The sequence below is a fragment of the Phyllobates terribilis genome, unplaced genomic scaffold (assembly GCF_046119375.1).
Source record: "Phyllobates terribilis strain yellow unplaced genomic scaffold, ASM4611937v1 Scaffold_13__5_contigs__length_258822181, whole genome shotgun sequence".
NCBI lineage: Eukaryota > Metazoa > Chordata > Amphibia > Anura > Dendrobatidae > Phyllobates > Phyllobates terribilis.
Window position 1 is genome coordinate 126,409,718 of NW_027362773.1, and position 19,251 is coordinate 126,428,968.

A 19,251-nucleotide genomic window follows, 5' to 3' on the forward strand; every position below is an offset into this window, starting at 1 on the left:
TTGAAGCAGCATCTGCTTCAAAATCTATGTAAAAAAACCCCTCTGCCTACTATTTTGTATATGCAATTTAAACAAAAACTGTTGTTCTGCCATAATGAATCAGTCAACACGTTCCCTTTAATTCATGCTCAAGGATGAAATCCTAAAGTTAGATATTCAGTAAAAATAACAAGAGGGGAGTGAATGAAATAAATCAAGACTGTACATGCTTTTTAGATGTGTGACCATGACCAGGCAACTTGGAATACTTGAGGACTGTAAGGGAATGTTCACACATGGTACAATAGCAGCATTTTTGCTGCATATTTTATGCAGTACCAGAAATAATAAATGAGATTTCTGAAATCTCATGCACAAGCTGCTTATATATTTCCCGCGCTTATATAAACACCTGTCAATTATGGCGGAGTTTTTCACCCATTCAGAACTCCTTAGACTACGTTCCTATGATTAATGAGCTTTTGGTGAATTTTTGTTGTTGCAGATTTTCTTCCCCCCAATAAGTAAAATAAGTTACTTGCATTTTTTCAAAAATACGCAGCGTAAAAAACTCACCGAAAACTCATCGGGAGAAAGTAGCCTTAAAAATGCAACTAAAAACGCACTTAATGTACAAAGTGTTTTTCCTGCCAACACTTCAGTTTTTCATGTGAAAAAAAAAGCGCCGTGTGAACATATCCTAACTCTAACTGTTGTCCCTAGGTAAAACATGTTGTTTGCCCCTCCACACGCTTTGGCCTCATTCAGACGTCCGATTTTCTCGTCCGAGTGCTATCTGTAATTTTCACGAATAGCACTCGTATCTGTAATAGCCTATGGGGCCCTTCATATGTTCGTGTTGTTTTTGCCGACCAAGTCATCCACGGAAAAGCGCATGTCCGATTTTGGTCGGATTAAAATCAGCAATAGAAGTTGGACCGCACTCAGATGCCATTCATCTGATTTTCACGGACTGTCACATGGGAGAAGGTGGAAAAACTTTTTTTTTTTTCTCCATGTTCGTGAAAAACTCTGATCAAAATAATCGATCCGTTTTTCTTGTACGTAAGAAAATCGGACGTGTGAATGAGGCCTTTCTCAGGGTTAAAGGTCTGATGGTTTCAAATGAATCTCAATGATCCATTAGGCTCATTAGCTTTTCGGTATTAAATGTTATTTACTCAACAAATCTTCCATATTGTCTTTCACAAACCAGACATGGAATATCGGTTTCCTGTTAATAGGCAGATCTTTCCTTGTACTTGTCTGAGACATAATACTGGATTCTCATACTTCATGCACTAAGCTGCCCTTACAAGGCTTAGACTTTATGTACAACCTCTTTAAAACAAACACTTTGTTTAATTCCTCTGTTTAACAGCAAACATACTTGCTCTGCTCGCATGACTGATCAGTAAATCCTTGTTTTGGGCAAGTATATTATGCAGTACAAGTATTTTGATCAGAGATTGGAATATAAAGTATATCTGTCATTTGACTCAAACCAGAGTATGGTTTTGCTGCTCTTATCCCCTATACAGTGGTGGCCAAAAGTATTGGCACCCCTGCAATTCTGTCAGATAATACTCAGTTTCTTCCTGAAAATGATTGCAATCACAAATTCTTTGGTATTATCTTCATTTAATTTGCTTGCAAGGAAAAAACACAAAAGAGAATGAAGCAAAAATCAAATCATTGATCATTTCACACAAAACTCCAAAAATGGGCCAGATAAAAGTATTGGCACCCTCAGCCTAATACTTGGTTGCACAACCTTTAGCCAAAATAACTGCAAACAACCGCTTCCGGTAACCATCAATGAGTTTCTACCAATGCTCTGCTGGAATTGTAGACCATTCTTCTTTGGCAAACTGCTCCAGGTCCCTGATATTTGAAGGGTGCCTTCTCCAAACTGCCATTTTGAGATCTCTCCACAGGTGTTCTATGGGATTCAGGTCTGGACTCATTGCTGGCCACCTTGGAAGTCTCCAGTGCTTTCTCTCAAACCATTTTATACTGCTTTTGGAAGTGTGTTTTGGGTCATTGTCCCATGACCTCTGAGGGAGACTCAGCTTTCTCACACTGGGCCCTACATTATGCTGCAAAATTTGTTGGTAGTGTTCAGACTTCATAAAGCCATGCACACGGTCAAGCAGTCCAGTGCCAGAGGCAGCAAAGCAAGCCCAAAACATCAGGGAACCTCCGCCATGTTTGACTATAGGGACCGTGTTCTTTTCTTTGAATGCCTCTTTTTTTTCCTGTACACTCTATGTTGATGCTTTTTGCCAAAAAGCTCTACTTTTGTCTCATCTGACCAGAGAACATTCTTCCAAAACGTTTTAGGCAAACTCCAGCCTGGCTTTTTTATGTCTCGGGGTAAGAAGTGGGGTCTTCCTGGGTATCCTACCATACAGTCCCTTTTCAGTCAGACGCCGACGGATAGTACGGGTTGACACTGTTGTACCCTCGGACTGCAGGGCAGCTTGAACTTGTTTGGATGTTAGTCAAGGTTCTTTATCCACCATCCGCACAATCTTGCATTGAAATCTCTCGTCAATTTTTCTTTCCGTCCACATCTAGGGAGGTTAGCCACAGTGCCATGGGCTTTAAACTTCTTGATGACACTGCGCATGGAAGATGCAGGAACATTCAGGTCTTTGGAGATGGACTTGTAGCCTTGAGATTGCTCATGCTTCCTCACAATTTGTTTTCTCAAGTCCTCAGACAGTTCTTTGGTCTTCTTTCTTTTCTCCATGCTCAATGTGGTACACACAAGTACAAAGGACAGAGGTTGAGTCAACTTTAATCCATGTTAACTGGCTGCAAGTGTGATTTAGTTATTGCCAACACCTGTTAGGTGCCACAGGTAAGTTACAGGTGCTGTTAATTACACGAATTAGAGAAGCATCACATGATTTTTCAAACAGTGCCAATACTTTTGTCCACCCCCTTTTTTAGGTTTGGTGTGGAATTGTATCCAATTTGGCTTTAGGACAATTCTTTTTGTGTTTTTTCATTGAAGAGAAATTAAATGAAGATAATAATACCAAAGAATTTGTGATTGCAATCATTTTCAGGAAGAAACTGAGTATTATTTGACAGAATTGCAGGGGTGCCAATACTTTTGGCCACCACTGTAAGTGCTTTTGATGAAAATAGCAGTCTCATTTATTCAGAAACTGACCCGATTCTGGTGCTCTGTAACTTGCCTCCGACCCTATTTCAATGGTTGGTTTCTGATGATGAGCGAGCACTAAAATGCTCAGGAGGTCGATGCTCAAGTCGAGCACATTGGAATACTCAGGTGCTCGACCCGAGCAACGAGCCCAATGTAAGTCTATGGGAAACTCGAGCATTTTTCCGGCGGCTCCCCCCGGCGGTCTGCAGAGGGCCTAAAAATTGCCCAAATTGATGGGAACAGTGCTCAAATGACATGGGAACAGCATGGGCAAGACCCCTGGAAGCATCTCTGACTCCCAGGTCACTTCTGTCAACGACATTGTCAGAGGTATTGCGCCACTTTTACGGACTCACAATAAAACATACCAAAACTAAACCAAAATGGATTTTCCTGGGAAATAGGTTAAGGAACATCCTTTCCAGGGTAATGACTTGTATATAAAGCAAAATAAATAACCAAAAACAAAAATGCTCCTCCACACCTTGGGCTGTGTTCACATGTAGCGTTTTTGATGCGTATTTTCACTGTTGCATTGCTTTCAACCGTGACAAATGCATTCACCAGGAAATGTCATTTTAACATTTTACAACCTTATCTGGCCATGTAGTGTGTGAGAGATCATCAGACACATCGTGTTTCATTCATGAAGGAGGGACTTTGAAAGTCACAAAGCCATCAGGCGGCCTTTACTATTCTTAAAGGACCAGCAGTCGGCCCTCACTATTCTTAGAGAGCCATCAGTCGGCTATGTTTTATTGTTCCCATTACTAAAGAGTGGGTCTCCTATACTGTTATTGCTTATGCAGTGAGTGCCAGGGCTGCCCAAAATTTGGACGCACCCCAATACCACTTTGAATATTTGGATGCACCCCAATACCCCTTTGAAGAGACTTAGAGGAGGGCCTCCTGAAAACAATGTTCCCATTATTTGGAAGTAGGTCTCCCATTGTGTTTGCCTATGCAGTGAATGCAAGCGTTGCCAAAAATTTGGAGGCACTTCAATGCCCCTTGGAAGAGACGTGGAGGTTGTAGTATCGGCGTCTCTGCCCCCTGACAGGCAGAGACGCCGACCCTCTTAACGCCGCGCTCCCCGCCCGGCATCCTCCGGCGCTCCTGCTTCTGCTGCTGCTGGCTGCGCAGCTTCCCGGGCACTGTGCTTAGGGTGCGCGCGCGCTCCCTCCCTCTTAAAGGGGCCGCGCGTACCGTTCTAAGAAATCCCCGGCCAATTCCCGGAGGACCTCTCATATAAAAGGCACCTCCTCCAAAATGGAGGTGCCCATGCAAGGTTGTAGCTTTGTGTGTTAAACTCTGCTTCAGTCCTCAGGTCCCGCTGCTAGCCTGACTACCAGTCCAGCCCGCCAGCTTGACTACAAGTCCTGCCCACCAGCCTAACTACAAGTCCAGTCCGCCAGCCTGACTACAAGTCCAGTCCGCCAGCCTGACTACTAGTCCAGTCTGCCAGCCTGACTAGAAGTCCAGTCCGCCAGCCTGACTACCAGTCCAGTCTGCCAGCCTGACTACCAGCCCTGTCAGCCAGCTTGTCTACTCTCCAGCCCGACAGTCTGTCTACAGTCCAGTCCGCCAGTCTGTCTATGGGCCCTGCCCGCCTGCCTACCTGGAGGCTTCTGCTTGTTACCTTCCCAACCTGCAACTCCCCGGGCACGCTCGTCTGAACCTATGCAGATCGACCAGACCAAGATGGTCAAATCTCGCCAAGAAACATGCCGAGCCGAGGGAAGCTGTTTCTACTGTGGTAGTAAGGAGCACCTGATCCGTTCCTGCCCGGTGAAGCCAGGAAACTCCAGTGTCTAGGACCGCTCGGAGAGGTCGTCCTAGGCAAAAATAAATCCTCTCTGTTCTTGACTTTATCTGTCTCTATTTCCTTTGGAGAGAACCGCTTCTTTGAAACCGCACATCTGGATTACGGAGCCGCTGGGAATCTCATATCCCAGTCCCTTGTAGAGAAGTATAAGATTCCTACCAAACCTCTGGCTGAACCATTGGCAGTCGCTTCCGTGGATGGAAGACTCCTTCCGGTGACCATCTTGCTCGTCACAGACCCCGTAACCCTGCAGGTGGGAATGCTGCACTCAGAGAGGATCTCCTTCCATGTGCTTTCCAGACTCTCTCACTCCCTTTTGCTTTGTCTACCCTGGCTACAGAGACATGAACCCGTTCTGAATTAGCAATCCGGTGAGGTGCTCCGTTGGGGGCAGGATTGCCATTAGACCTGCCTGGTCCCGGTTCGCCCGGTTCGACCTCCGTTTACTCCGGCTAATTTACCTGGTCTACCGGCACCTTACTGGTCCTATGCAGATGTCTTTGACAAAAAGGAAGCAGAGAAACTGCCACCTCATAGGCCATATGATTGCCCTATCGACCTGGTACCCGGTGCCACTCCACCCCGTGGGCGTATTTACCCGTTGTCGTTGGCCGAGACCCGGGCCATGTCAGAGTACATTGAAGAAAATCTGGCTAGGGAATTCATCCAGAAATCTACCACACCGGCTGGAGCCGGATTCTTCTTTGTAAAAAAGAAAGACGGTTCACTACGCCCCTGTATCGATTATAGAGGACTCAACCATATTACTGTCAAAAACAAATACCCCCTGCCGCTCATCTCAGAGCTGTTCGACCGCCTTAAAGGCGTGAAGATCTTCTCCAAGCTCAATCTTTGTGGGGCGTATAACTTGGTCCAGATCCGCCAAGGAGAGGAGTGGAAGAAGGCATTCAATACCCTGGATGGCCACTATGAATACCGTGTGATGCCCTTCGGTCTCTGTAATGCTCCAGCCGTCTTCCAAGAATTAGTTAACGACATCTTCCGTGACCTCTTATCTTCTTGCGTGGTGGTGTACCTGGACGACATCTTGGTCTTCTCTCCGGATCTTCCCACACACCGGAGGGATGTTCATCAGGTCCTGCTTAGGCTCAGGAAAAATCAACTATATGCAAAATTTGAGAAATGCCTCATCGAGCAGACCTCTCTTCCGTTCTTGGGCTACATTATCTCTAAGACTGGTCTACAGATGGACCCCGAGAAGATCTCTGCCGTCTTAAAGTGGCCCCGTCCAGAGGGGTTGAAGGCGATTCAGCGATTCCTGGGCTTCGCCAACTATTGCCGTCTCTTCAGCCCACATTTTTGTTCCCGGACTGCTCCCATCTCTGCGCTCACCCGAAAGGGAGCAAATCCTAAGGAATGGCTGTCCAAAGCGGAGGAGGCCATCCTCTCCTTAAAACAAGCCTTCTCTTCTGCCCCAGTGTTGCACCGTCCGGATAGCAACAAACAGTTCTTTCTGGAGGTTGATGCTTCCTCTTCTGGAGCCGGAGCGGTGCTCACCCAGAAATCTCCGTCCGGGAGAATGGTAACCTGTGGCTTCTTCTCCAAGCTCTTCTCCTCGTCTGAGCGCAACTACTCCATAGGAGACCGAGAACTGCTAGCCATCAAATTGGCGCTGAAGGAGTGGCGTTACCTGCTCGAGGGATCTCTGCACCCAGTGGTCATCTATACTGACCACAAAAACCTGGGATATCTACAGAATGCCCAAAGACTCAATGCGCGTCTGGCCCGGTGGTCTTTGTTCTTCGTCTGCTTCAACTTTACCCTACATTACCGCCCAGCGGACAAGAACGTTAAAGCCGATGCCTTGTCCCGATCCTTCCTGTCTTCCGATCAAGAGGAGGAGCCTATGCATATCATCGATCCCTCCAAAGTGATGAATGTGGCCCCCTTGGACCTGTCTCGTCTCCCACCCGGTAAGACGTTTGTAGCGGTTCCAGATCGTAAGAAGGTCCTTCACTGGGTTCATTCATCCAAACTAGCCGGCCATGCTGGCCAGAAGAAGACCTTCCTGCTCATTACCCGGCATTACTGGTGGCCTACCCTGCGCCAGGATGTGGTAGACTTCATCACGGCCTGTTCATCCTGTGCCCGCAACAAGGTTCCAAGACATCTACCAGCCAGCCGTCTCCTGCCTCTTCCCGTACCTGCTGCCCCGTGGCAACACATTGCTATGGACTTTATTATTGATCTCCCTGTTTCTGCCGGTTGTAGAGTCATTTGGGTGGTCGCTGACCGCTTTTCTAAAATGGCCCACTTCATCCCTCTGCCTGGTCTCCCATCTGCATCTGTGCTGGCTAAGGACTTCATCCATCAAATCTTTCGTCTCCACGGCCTACCCCTCCACATTGTGTTTGATCGGTGGGTCCAGTTCACTTCGCGCTTCTGGAGAGCTACGTGTAAGCTGCTGGATGTCACCCTGGATTTCTCCTCTGCTTACCATCCGCAGTCCAATGGCCAAGTGGAACTTATCAACCAGATCCTTACCAGCTTCCTCCGGCACTTCGTCAACACTCACCATACCGATTGGGTGGAGCTCCTACCATGGGCCGAGTTCTCCTATAACAACCATGAGAGCGAATCCTCCTCCAAGTCCCCGTTCTTTGTGGTCTACGGTCAACATCCCCGGATTCCGTTTCCCGTTTCCGCTTCAGTGGACAACACTGCCACGGAGTCTCTGGTCAGCGAATTTTCCACTATTTGGGAGGACACTAGATCCGCACTTCTTCAATCCTCCGAGCGGATGAAGAAACATGCTGATAAGAGACGTCTGGATCCGCCTCAATTCCGTCCGGGAGACAAGGTTTGGCTCTCCTCCAAACATGTTCGTCTCAAAATACCCTCCTATAAGTTGGGTCCACGGTTCATCGGTCCATTTGAAGTCCTCCAGCGAATCAACTCAGTAGCCTACAAGTTAAAACTCCCGGCCACCTTCCGGATTCCCAACTCCTTCCACGTATCTCTCCTCAAACCAGTTGTGCTTAATTCTTTTTCCGACAATCCAGGTACCTCTCCAGCTCCGATCTCCGCTGAGGATGTCTATGAGGTAGAGAACATTCTGGCCACCAAGAGGGTGAGGGGAAAAACCTTTTTTCTGGTGGATTGGAAGGGGTTTGGCCCAGAGGAGAGAACTTGTGAACCCAGGGAGAACATCCACGCCCCGCTTCTCCTTAAAAAATTTCTTTCAGGCCTAAAAAAGAGGGGGCGTAAAGGGGGGGTACTATAGTATCAGCGTCTCTGCCCCCTGACAGGCAGAGATGCCGTCCCTCTTACCGCCGCGCTCCCCACCCGGTATCCTCCGGCGCTGCTGCTTCTGTTGCTTCCGTGTGCGCAACTTCCCGGGCACTGTGCTTAGGGCGCGCGCTCCCTCCCTCTTAAAGGGGCCGCGCGCGCCATCCTAAGGAGTCCCAGGAAAAATGGCCAGAGGATCTCTCATTAGTGTTGAGCATTCCGATACTAAAATATCGGGTATCGACCGATATTCACGGTATCGGAGTTCCGATACTTTTAGAATATCGAATACCGGAATCGGAAGTTCCCATAATGCCTGCGCTCTGCAGTGTCTCTGAAGGATAACAAGCTGGATGGTAGCGCTCAGCTTACTGTACTTGTCATTTAGTGTTAAAGGATTTATTAAAACAAATAATAGTGTTTTCATGCACCGTCTCATTAAAAAAGCCGGCCGGCAATTCAGCATCGGTACCCGACAATTTAGAATAGAAAGAATAGAGCATCACATATAGATTAGATACATAGAAACATGTCAGTCACATATATAATAAGTACAGTGATAGTGTTGGTTACTGTACTTGTCATTTAGTGTTAAAGGATTTATTAAAAAAAATAATAGTGTTTTCATGCACAGTCTCTTTAAAAAAGCCGGCCGGCAATTCAGCATCTGTACCCGACAATTTAGAAAAGATCGAATAGAGCATCACACATAGATTAGATACATAGAAACATGTCAGTCACATATATAGGAAGTACAGTGATAGTGTTGATTACTGTACTTGTCATTTAGTGTTAAAATAAAGGATTTATTAAAAAAAAAATTGGCGTGGGGGTCCCCGTAATTTTAGTCTCTAGCGGAGGTTAAGCAGACGGCTGGGGCATATGTTTGAAGCCTGGGAAGGGGGTAATACCCACGGAGCTTCCCAGGCTACTAATATCAGCCCCCAGCTGAATACCTAGCCTTTACTAGCTATTAAAATGGGGGACCCCCAAAAAAATGACGTGGGGTCCCCCCTATTTTAATAGCTAGCAAAGGCTAGGCAGACAGCTGGGGGCTGATATTAATAGCCCAGGAAGGGTGCCATGAATATTGGCCCCCTCCCAGGCTAGAAACACCAGCGGTCAGCCGCCCCAGAAATGGCGCATCCATAGGATGCGCCAATTCTGGCACTTAGCCTCGCTCTTCCCACTGCCCTGTAGCGGTGGCAGTGGGGTAAAAGGGTTGGGGTTGATGTCAGCTTATAATGCCAGCTGACATCAAGCCCAGGTTAGTAATGGAGAGGCGTCTATAAGACACCCCCATTACTAACCCCATAGTCAAAGTTAAAAAAAAACACAAACACCCAGAATAAAGTCCTTTAATTGAAATAAACACACAATTCTTTATTGTTCTAAATTAAACCATACTTACCATCACGCCCATTCCAGCTGAAGCCAATGTCTTCTGCAATAAAAGTAAAATAATAAACCAACATCATCCTTACCTTTCCATGGTTCCCACGACGGCTCCAGCTCTGCTATATTCACATGACAGGCTGGATAGCAGCCGAAAGCTGCCATCCAGCTTGCCATGCCGCAGACACTGAGAAGCGCAGGCATGCTTGCGCTCCTCAGTGTCTGGCTGTGACGGCATAAAGATGAGCCGAGGTCATGTCCAATGAACTCAGCTCACCTCATGCACGTCACTGACAGCGTGGGAGAATTCTCCTGCGCTTGCAGTGAGCGTGAGAGAATTCTCCTGCTGAAGCGCTGAGTGCAGGAGAATTTTCCCCCACTGTCCCACACTCCAATGCCCCTTGGAAGAGACGTGGAGGAGGGCCTCATAAAAAAATGTTCCCATTAGAAAGGAACGGTCTTCCTATACTTGTAATGCCCATGCACTAAGTGTATGGGTTGACAAACATTTACCCCTGGGGGTTATACATGAACATACTGTGTAAAAAAAATTTTTTACGGGCATCATAAACACCCTTTAAAAAAAAATTTCTGGGTGTTGCATCACCGACCACGGTCACGCTGGTGATATGGTGGTGGAAGATGAGGAGAAGGAGGAGGACAAGAGCAAATAGCCAAAATCAGGAAGCGTATACCCATGTGTGGGTGTGAAAAGGTGCATGGGAATACACCTCCCAAGAACAGACACTGGATTTGAGTTTATGTTACGCTGCTATCATTCGGTGGTGTTGAGAAGTCTGGCCCAATCCAGCCCTTGTTCATTTTTATAAGAGTCAGCCTGTCAGCATTTTCAGTTGACAGGCGGATGGGCTTATCAGTTATAATTCCACCAGCGGCACTAAAAACCCGCTCTGATAAAACGTTGGCAGCAGGGCAGGCCAGGACCTCCAAGGCATAGAGAGCCAGTTCATTCCACGTATCCAGCTTGGATACCCAATAATTATAAGGCACAGAGGAATCACGGAGGATGTTGGTACGGTCGGCAAGGTACTCCCTCAGCATCTTACCAAACTTTGCACTCCTTGTGAGAGTACCCTGCGCCTCAGGGCCTGTGCGATGGGAGGGGCTGAGAAAACTATCCCAGAACTTTGACAGTGTTCCCCTGCCTCTGCTGGATTGAAGTTGTGTCTCTCTCGCCTGTACTCCTTGGTTGTCCAACGAAGTGTGCCCTCTGCCGCCAGCGTTTTCAAATGAGAATTTTTTTAATACTTCCGCAACAAGGGCATTCTGGTACAGCCCCATTTTTGTAGACCTGTCCGCCTCAGGAATAAGAGACATAATGTTCTCCTTGTAGCGTGGGTCTAGAAGTGTCACCAACCAGTAATGACTGTCACCCAAAATTTTGAGAACGCGAGGGTCATGGGAAAGGCAGCATAACATAAACTCAGCCATGCGTGCCAGACTTCCGTGTCCTCACCAAGAGGATGACTGACCATGCTCTCCTCCTCCTCCTCTCTGTCCTCTGGCCATCCACGCTGAACAGACGGTATGACAGCTGTGCAGGTAGTACCGTCTATAGCGCATGAAACTAGCTCCTATCCTTCCTCCTCCTCCTCCTCTTCCTCATTGTTACCCAATCCACGTTGGGATGAGATGAAGCTGGGCTGTGTGTAATCACCCTGTATGGTTCCTTGCTCCATCTCATAGTGCTCCGCCTGCAATGCTTCCTCTTTGATTGTGAGCAGAGAGCATTTCATAAGACAGAGATGGTGACACTAATTATGGCGTCATTGCCGCTCACCATCTTGGTAGAGTCCTCAAAGTTTTGGAGGATGGTACATATGTCTGACATCCATGTCCACTCCTGAGGTCTTATGTGTGGAGTCTGAACTGAATACCGACCGCCTTGTTGATGCTGGTACTCAACAACTGCCCTCTTCTGCTCACAAATCCTTCCCAAAATCTGCAGTGTAGAGTTCCAATGCGTGGGGACATCACACACCAGTCTGTGAGCCGGAAGCTGCAAACGCTGCTGAAACACGGCAAGGGCGGCGGAAGCTGTAGATGACTTTCTAAAATGGGTACACAGGCGGCGTACTTTAACAAGCAGATCCGGCAGCTCCGAGTAGGATTTGAGAAGCCACTAAACCACGAGGTTAAGCACATGGGCCAGGCATGGTACATGTGTGAGTTCGCCTCGCCTCAAAGCCGCCACCAGGTTTCGGCCATTGTCACACACGACCATGCCTGGCAGTAGGTTCAGCGGTGTGAGCCACAGAGCTGGCTGCTCTTTCAGAGCTATCCACAACTCTTCAGCATTGTGCGGTTTGTCACCTAAGCATATTAGCTTCAGAACAGCCTGTTGCCTCTTGGCCAAGGCAGTGCTGCAGTGCTTCCAGCTTGTGACTGATGTGGTCATTTCGGAGATGGAGGCTGAAGAGGAGGAGGAGGCTGAGGAGGATGAGGTGCAGGAGCTGTAGACTGTAGGGGCAACCCTAATTGACCTAGGGCCCGCAATCCTTGGCGTCGGGAGGACGTGTTCCGTCCCAAGGTCCGACTGGGTCCCGGCTTCCACTATGTTAACCCAGTGTGCCGTCAGCGAGATGTACCGTCCTTGCCCACAAGCACTTGTCCACGTGTCCGTGGTTAGGTGGACTTTCCCGGTAACTGCGTTGTTGAGGGCACGGCTAATGTTTTGGGATACATGCTTGTGTAATGCGGGGATGGCACACCGGGAGAAATAGTGGCGGCTGGGGAACGAGTACCGAGGGACGACCGCCGCCATCAGGTTGCGGAATGCTTCCATCTCCATGAGCCTAAGAGGCAAAATTTCGAGTGCAAGCAGTCGTGAAATGTGAGAATTTACTAGTGTGGCCTGTGGGGCATTGGCTGCATATTTGTGCTTGCGTTCCAAGGACTGGGGTATGGACAACTGAACGCTGTGCTGGGACAAGGACATGGACGTGCTTCTTGATGCTGCTACTTGAGAGTGTGCAACGACAGGTGCATGGCAGGAGGCATCTTCTCATGCACCATGGACAGGGCATTGGCTTGCATCCACAACAGCGGAAGAAGCAATGGTGCCACCTGCAGACACTGTTCCTGGACCCTGGGGTTCAGCCCACAAAGTCAAGTGCTTTGCTGCCATGTGCCTGATCATGGTGGTGGTGGACAGGCTGGTAGTTTTGCCACCCCTGCTGATGCTGGCCTGGAAGGTGGTGCAAATGGCCTTTTTGGGGTTATCGACAGAGTCTTTAAAAAACAACCAGACTCAGGAAGACCTAAGAGTTATACTGGCAACTTCCTTCGTGTTAGTGTTACGGGGAACGGTTGCCTGCCTTCTGTCTGCGGCCACCACACTGCTTCCTGCCTGTTGGGGTGCTCTGCCTCCCTCCCCTTGTGTGCTGCTGTCCTCGCTCTGCATGTCCTCCTGCCAGGTTGGGTCATTTACTATATCATCCACCACCTCGTCTTCCACCTCCGCACCCTGGTCCTCCTCCTGACTTTCTGGCAATTGTGTCTCATCATCGTCCACCTCTTGTGACACTTTCCCACCTTTGTGTGACCATGGCTGCTCAAATATTTGGGCATCGCTACATGTGATCTCCTCTTGCCTCGCTTCAAGTGGACCAGGCGAGAGGCCCGAATCTATAAATGGAAAAGTGAACTGCTTCAGAGTGTCCAAGTGTGGGATCAGTTGTCTCCGGGCACTCGGCATGGTGGGAGGAAGGAGTATCAGGGTGAGGAATATGCGGTCCAGACTCACAGCTACTGGGACTTGACCGTGCGGAAGACAGGGTGGTGGTGGTGGCAAAGTGACTGGGAGCATTATCCGCTATCCAACCAAAAAACTTTTGACGCTGCTCTGGGTTCAATAGTGGTTTGCTGTGGTCCACTAGAAATTGGGACAAGAAGGTCGGGCGAGAAGATGTGGGTGTTTGTTGTGGCACAATTTCAGCTTGCCCACCGCCTTGTCCTCGGCCTCTGCATGCACCATCACCATCACGTCCAGTTCCCCGTCCCTTGCCACGTGCCTTGTCCATTTTAAATGGAGGACAGTATCCTCCACGCTCACTACAAATGACTGAGTTTGGAGCGAACTTATACAGTACAGACCAAAAGTTTGGAGACACCTTCTCATTTAAAGATTTTTCTGTATTTTCATGACTATGAAAATTGTACATTCACACTGAAGGCATCACAACTATGAATTAACACATATGGAATTATATGCTTAACAAAAAAGTGTGAAACAACTGAAAATATGTCTTATAATCTAGGTTCTTCAAAGTAGCCACCTTTTGCTTTGATGACTGCTTTGCACACTCTTGGCATTCTCTTGATGAGCTTCAAGAGGTAGTCACCGGAAAGGGTTTTCATTTCACAGGTGTGCCCTGTCAGGTTTAATAACTGGGATTTCTTGCCTTATAAATGGGGTTGGGACCATCAGTTGTGTTGTGCAGAAGTCAGGTGGATACACAGCTGATAGTCCTACTGAACAGACTGTTAGAATTTGTATTATGGCAAGAAAAAAGCAGCTAAGTAAAGAAAAACAAGTGGCCATCATTACTTTAAGAAATGAAGGTCTGTCAGTCCGAAAAATTGGGCAAACTTTGAAAGTGTCCCCAAGTGCAGTTGCAAAAACCATCAAGCGCTACAAAGAAACTGGCTCACAAGAGGACCGCCCCAGGAAAGGAAGACCAAGAGTCACCTCTGCTTCTGAGGATACGTTTATCCGAGTCACCAGCCTCAGAAATCGCAGGTTAACGGCAGCTCAGATTAGAGACCAGGTCAATACCACACAGAGTTCTAGCAGCAGACACATCTCTACAACAACTGTTAAGAGGAGACTTTGTGCAGCAGGCCTTTATGGTAAAATAGCTGCTAGGAAACCACTGCTAAGGACAGGCAACAAGCAGAAGAGACTTGTTTGGGCTAAAGAACACAAGGAATGGACATTAGACCAGTGAAAATCTGTGCTTTGGTCTGATGAGTCCAAATTTGAGATCTTTGGTTCCAACCACCGTGTCTTTGTGCGACGCAGAAAAGGAGAATGGATGGACTCTACATGCCTGGTTCCCACCGTGAAGCATGGAGGAGGAGGTGTGATGGTGTGGGGGTGCTTTGCTGGTGACACTGTTGGGGATTTATTCAAAATTGAAGGCATACTGAACCAGCATGGCAACCACAGCATCTTGCAGCGGCATGCTATTCCATCCGGTTTGCGTTTAGTTGGACCATCATTTATTTTTCAACAGGACAATGACCGCAAACACACCTCCAGGCTGTTTAAGGGCTATTTGACCAAGAAGGAGAGTGATGGGGTGCTACACCAGATAACCTTGCCTCCACAGTCACCAGACCTGAACCCAATCGAGATGGTTTGGGGTGAGCTGGACCGCAGAGTGAAGGAAAGAGGGCCAACAAGTACTAAGCATCTCTGGGAACTCCTTCAAGATTGTTGGAAGACCATTTCCGGTGACTACCTCTTGAAGCTCATCAAGAGAATGCCAAGAGTGCGTAAAGCAGTCATCAAAGCAAAAGGTGGCCACTTTGAAGAACCTAGAATATAAGACATATTTTCAGTTGTTTCACACTTTTTGTTAAGTATATAATTCCACATGTGTTAATTCATAGTTTTGATGCCTTCAGTGTGAATGTACAATTTTCATAGTCATGAAAATACAGAAAAATCTTTAAATGAGAAGGTGTGTCCAAACTTTTGGTCTGTACTGTATGTGATCCGTGTGACGGAGAAAACAGGGCTTTAAAAACCTGGCCTGTAGGTAAGTAGTTTGAACAACAAACTGGTGTGAATTAATTCACTGACACACTGAAGAAAAAAATTATAATGGAGGCCAGAAATGGCAGTATTTTCCGAAAACGTATATGTGATCAGTGTGACGGAGAAAACACAGTTTTAAATTGCTGGATTTCTAGCGCTGTAATATGGAAAGGACCTGGCTGTATTCTGCAGTGGCAACAAGCAAATGGCGCAGAAAAACTGTGTTCTCTGGATTGCTTTTTAAGCAAATAATTAGGATTAAGATCCAAAAAAATGTATTCCTGGCCCCTGAGACCTGAGCCTTTATATAGAAATATCTAACAGCAGCAGAAGGCAGAATTGGAATGGAGCCTCTTGAGCTATATGCACTGCAGTCTGCTATATACATTGCCTGCCTGCCTATATACACTGCCTGCCTGATATCTCTGCAGATGGATTAGTCCTCAGAAGGACTGTTTGTTAAGATGGATATGTGTAATGTACGTTTTTTCTCCCTACACTACCTAATACACAAGCAAATCTCTCCCTAGCTTAGCAGCACCTCTCCCTACTCTGCCTGATTCTGGAGTGACTGTGACGAGCATGGCGGCGCCAGGTCTGATATAGACCTGATAACGCTGTGCGGCCAGCCAATCACTGTAATACCCCAACCAACATGGCTGCGGCATTACAATGAGTGGCAGGCAATCCCTGCATGTTGATTGGGGCTCTAAAGAGCATCAAATATGCAGGTAGGGGACCCTAGCATGCTCCCGAGCATCTTGCAAGTACTCGGCGAGCTCCGAGCATCTCGACTACTGAGATGCTTGGGCGAGTACCAAGTACTTGTGAGTATGCTTACTCATCACTATTGGTTTCTCTTCATCAGCATTCTGCCAGCACTATAAGAGCTGAAACTCTTCCTTTTCCCTCACTTTCTCGAATGCATTGAGCCTATCACTGTATAATAGCATGCCATGTTTTCCATTTTTGATAAAGCAATATACCGTATGATGCTTACAAAGCAATTAACTCTTCTTTTAAAGGGATTGTTAATCTGGTTTGATAAATATACTGTCTTGTTAAGGCTGAATTGTTGAACCTGTTAAAAAACTGATAACGCAAGCCATGAGAATAAAAGAAGATTTAGTAACCCGGTAAACCTGCTCCCCATTCTAGTCCTATGAAGACCAGGAGCGATGATATCCAATCATCAATCCCATGATCCTGCAGTTAATCAGTGGCTACAACGCTCAGGTGACGGTTGCTCATGACATCTGGTCCAGTGTAGACCATCAGAACCGCAATGCTGGGGTGAGGAGCTTATTCTCAAGGTGACTATATCTTTGATCCCCATGGCAAGTCAGAAAAACCCTTAAATCAAGGTCACATTATCCTTGTTGAATCATTGGCTAACTTGTAAATCCTCCCAAATTTTACACAGAACAGTTTTATGCACTTCAATGTAATCAGTGCTGTTCCATATGGACACTATCCCATGCAACAATACTCTTCCTAAAAGCACCGAAAACAGTTCTTCGAAGAGGCACAAATGGTCCATTACACAGCATTGGATAGATAGGAAAATGTTGACTATGTTTCTCGTGGGAGAAGTGGATTCTTCTAAGCTACAACTGATTTGATGGATGGGCTGCAGTGAGTCTCCTTGTTCGTCACTCTTTGTTCTATCAAGGAGGTGTAGACTTTACTACACAGATTTTCGTGGACTTTCCCATACAGATTCCAGTGGAGTTCCCCACATGGTTACTCATGAACTTTCCCACACGTACTCCCGTGGATTTTTCCACACGAATTCCCGTGGACTTTGCTATATGGATTCCCATGTATGTTCATCTACAGATTTCCGTTGAATTTCCCACACGAATTCCCAATTGGCAACAAGGGCATTGTAGTGAAAAACATTCAGCAAAGTCAGGGATGTAGCTAATCGGTGCAGTAGTGAGTGGGATGAGAAAAGCCGGAGGTTGAGACTGCTTTATAGCTATAAGGCTTCATTTCCATATGCTGATTGAATTTATCAGACTAGGCGCATCTGCAAATTGCGGTCCTGGCTGGCCCTGTGTGTTCATCCGCATAGCGAATGGGTGGGGGAGCTGCCTTCTTTTACATACACTATCCTGGTCTGTAAAATGTGTCTTTTTTCCCCTGCCCCTGAGGTCTGTGAAGAAAATCACCAATGTGCTCTAGGAAGCTAACATAGGTTATGTGTGGTGTCCTTCTGCTACACCGACCTAACATAAGCTTGTCTGAATGTACCCCAAGATGGTTCAGGAGTAGAACCACAGGAACGGACAACAAATCCAAAAGATGAGATGAGAGAGTAATTCTAGAACAAAGTCTAGAACAGGTCAGGAACACAATCAATCTAGTAACAGGAAGAATAGACTGGCAAGGATGTTCCCTGATCTTCAGATGAGGAATCCATGGAGTCCGATTGATTAGTAACTGGAAGCTGGTGGCAACTGTAGCAGCGACCAGCCTTGGGGACTTGCCATCAGAGTGAGGAGAGTAAGCAATACCCCTATTGAATAACATAGGCTCTGCATGCTGCAACTGCTCCATATGGGCAGAGCCGGGAGGCAGCACACACAAGTGTGAAGGAGGCCTAACTGTAAATGATAAATAATGCACTTTATTTTTTCATTATATTTCATGGATCTATAACAAAGTCTAATAACAAGACCTTTTTTGTTCTATTCAAAATGATATAAAAAGCACAAGTACAAGAGCAGGAGACTGACTTCTAAATGGGGGAAATTAATTTTCTTAGCTTGATCGTGTTGGCTTTTTCATAAATATTGAGCTGGCTTTTTTCTAACAATTTTTTAAAGGATTTATGCTCTTACAGATCGGTTTATATACTTAATTTTATTTAATTGATCCATAAAAAAGATTGTGCTCCCATTGATGGATTTAGACTGGAACTTTGGTCACAAAACACAGGACATGTGGCCAAAGATTGCCAAAAGATGGCAAAGATGGCTGCTACATCGTAGCATCGCGCAAGTGAATGGAGTCACATGGCGACCCACAAGGTACCATGACAAACAAATCAAAAAAAATCCATCTGGTCCCCACTTTTTGTGACTTGCATGTCAAATGTGATCCCTTTCACTTGCATTTTGCTGCGATGCAGCAGTGGCATATAGCGGTCTTTGGCCATGCATCCTATGTTGTGGCCAAAGTCGCCATTTAACCTCAAACAATACACTTTTTAGAATGTGTGTTTTATATTCTGCTTTGTTTTATTCACAGCTGTAGGGATGATGAGGAACATTTGCTTGGCTCTTCTCACTACTCAAAAAAAGGTATGAATTCTTTTTATTAGCTACTAGTGTTGAGCGTGCATGCTCGACACTGCTCAGTACTCGCCCGAGCATCTCACTACTCGGGATGTTCGGCGAGCACCGAGCATTTCCTGGTTACTCGGGCGGGAGATCGGGTCTCCGCCTGCATGTTTGGCGCTCTTTACAGAGCCAATGAACATGCAGGGATTGCCAGCCAGTCACTGTAATGCCGCAGTCATGTTGGTTGTGGGCATTACCGTGATTGGCTGGCCGCACAGTGTCACCTCAAGTATTTAAAACTGGGCGCCGCCATCTTGGACACAGTCGCTCTGGATCAGACAGTGTAGGGAGAGTGCTGCTGAGCTAGGGAGAGATTTATACTGCGAAATAGGTAGTGTAGGGTTTCTAAAGCCTGCAAAATCAAACAAACAGTCCTTCTCAGGACTAATATCCATCCCAGATATCAGGCAGGCAGGCAGGCTGTGTAGGAGACGCAGTGGTTATACCAACAAACACTGCATTACAGTCCTGTGTGCTGCTTTTCAAATTGCTA

General features: G+C 46.8%; 1 protein-coding gene across 13 annotated transcripts in view; it reads left to right on the forward strand.

Annotated features, from left to right (window-relative positions):
• LOC141174029 (synaptotagmin-2-like) overlaps positions 1-19,251 on the forward strand; it is a 204,461-nt gene that overhangs the window by 91,459 nt on the left and 93,751 nt on the right. For 7 of the 13 annotated variants that reach the window (XM_073658614.1, XM_073658618.1, XM_073658615.1 and 4 more), the window contains one exon: positions 18,667-18,719. The exons of the other annotated variants lie outside the window; for them this stretch is intronic. The gene's annotated coding sequence lies outside the window, so the exon portion shown is untranslated. The remainder of the gene's footprint in view (positions 1-18,666; positions 18,720-19,251) is intronic. 13 annotated transcript variants of the gene reach the window in all.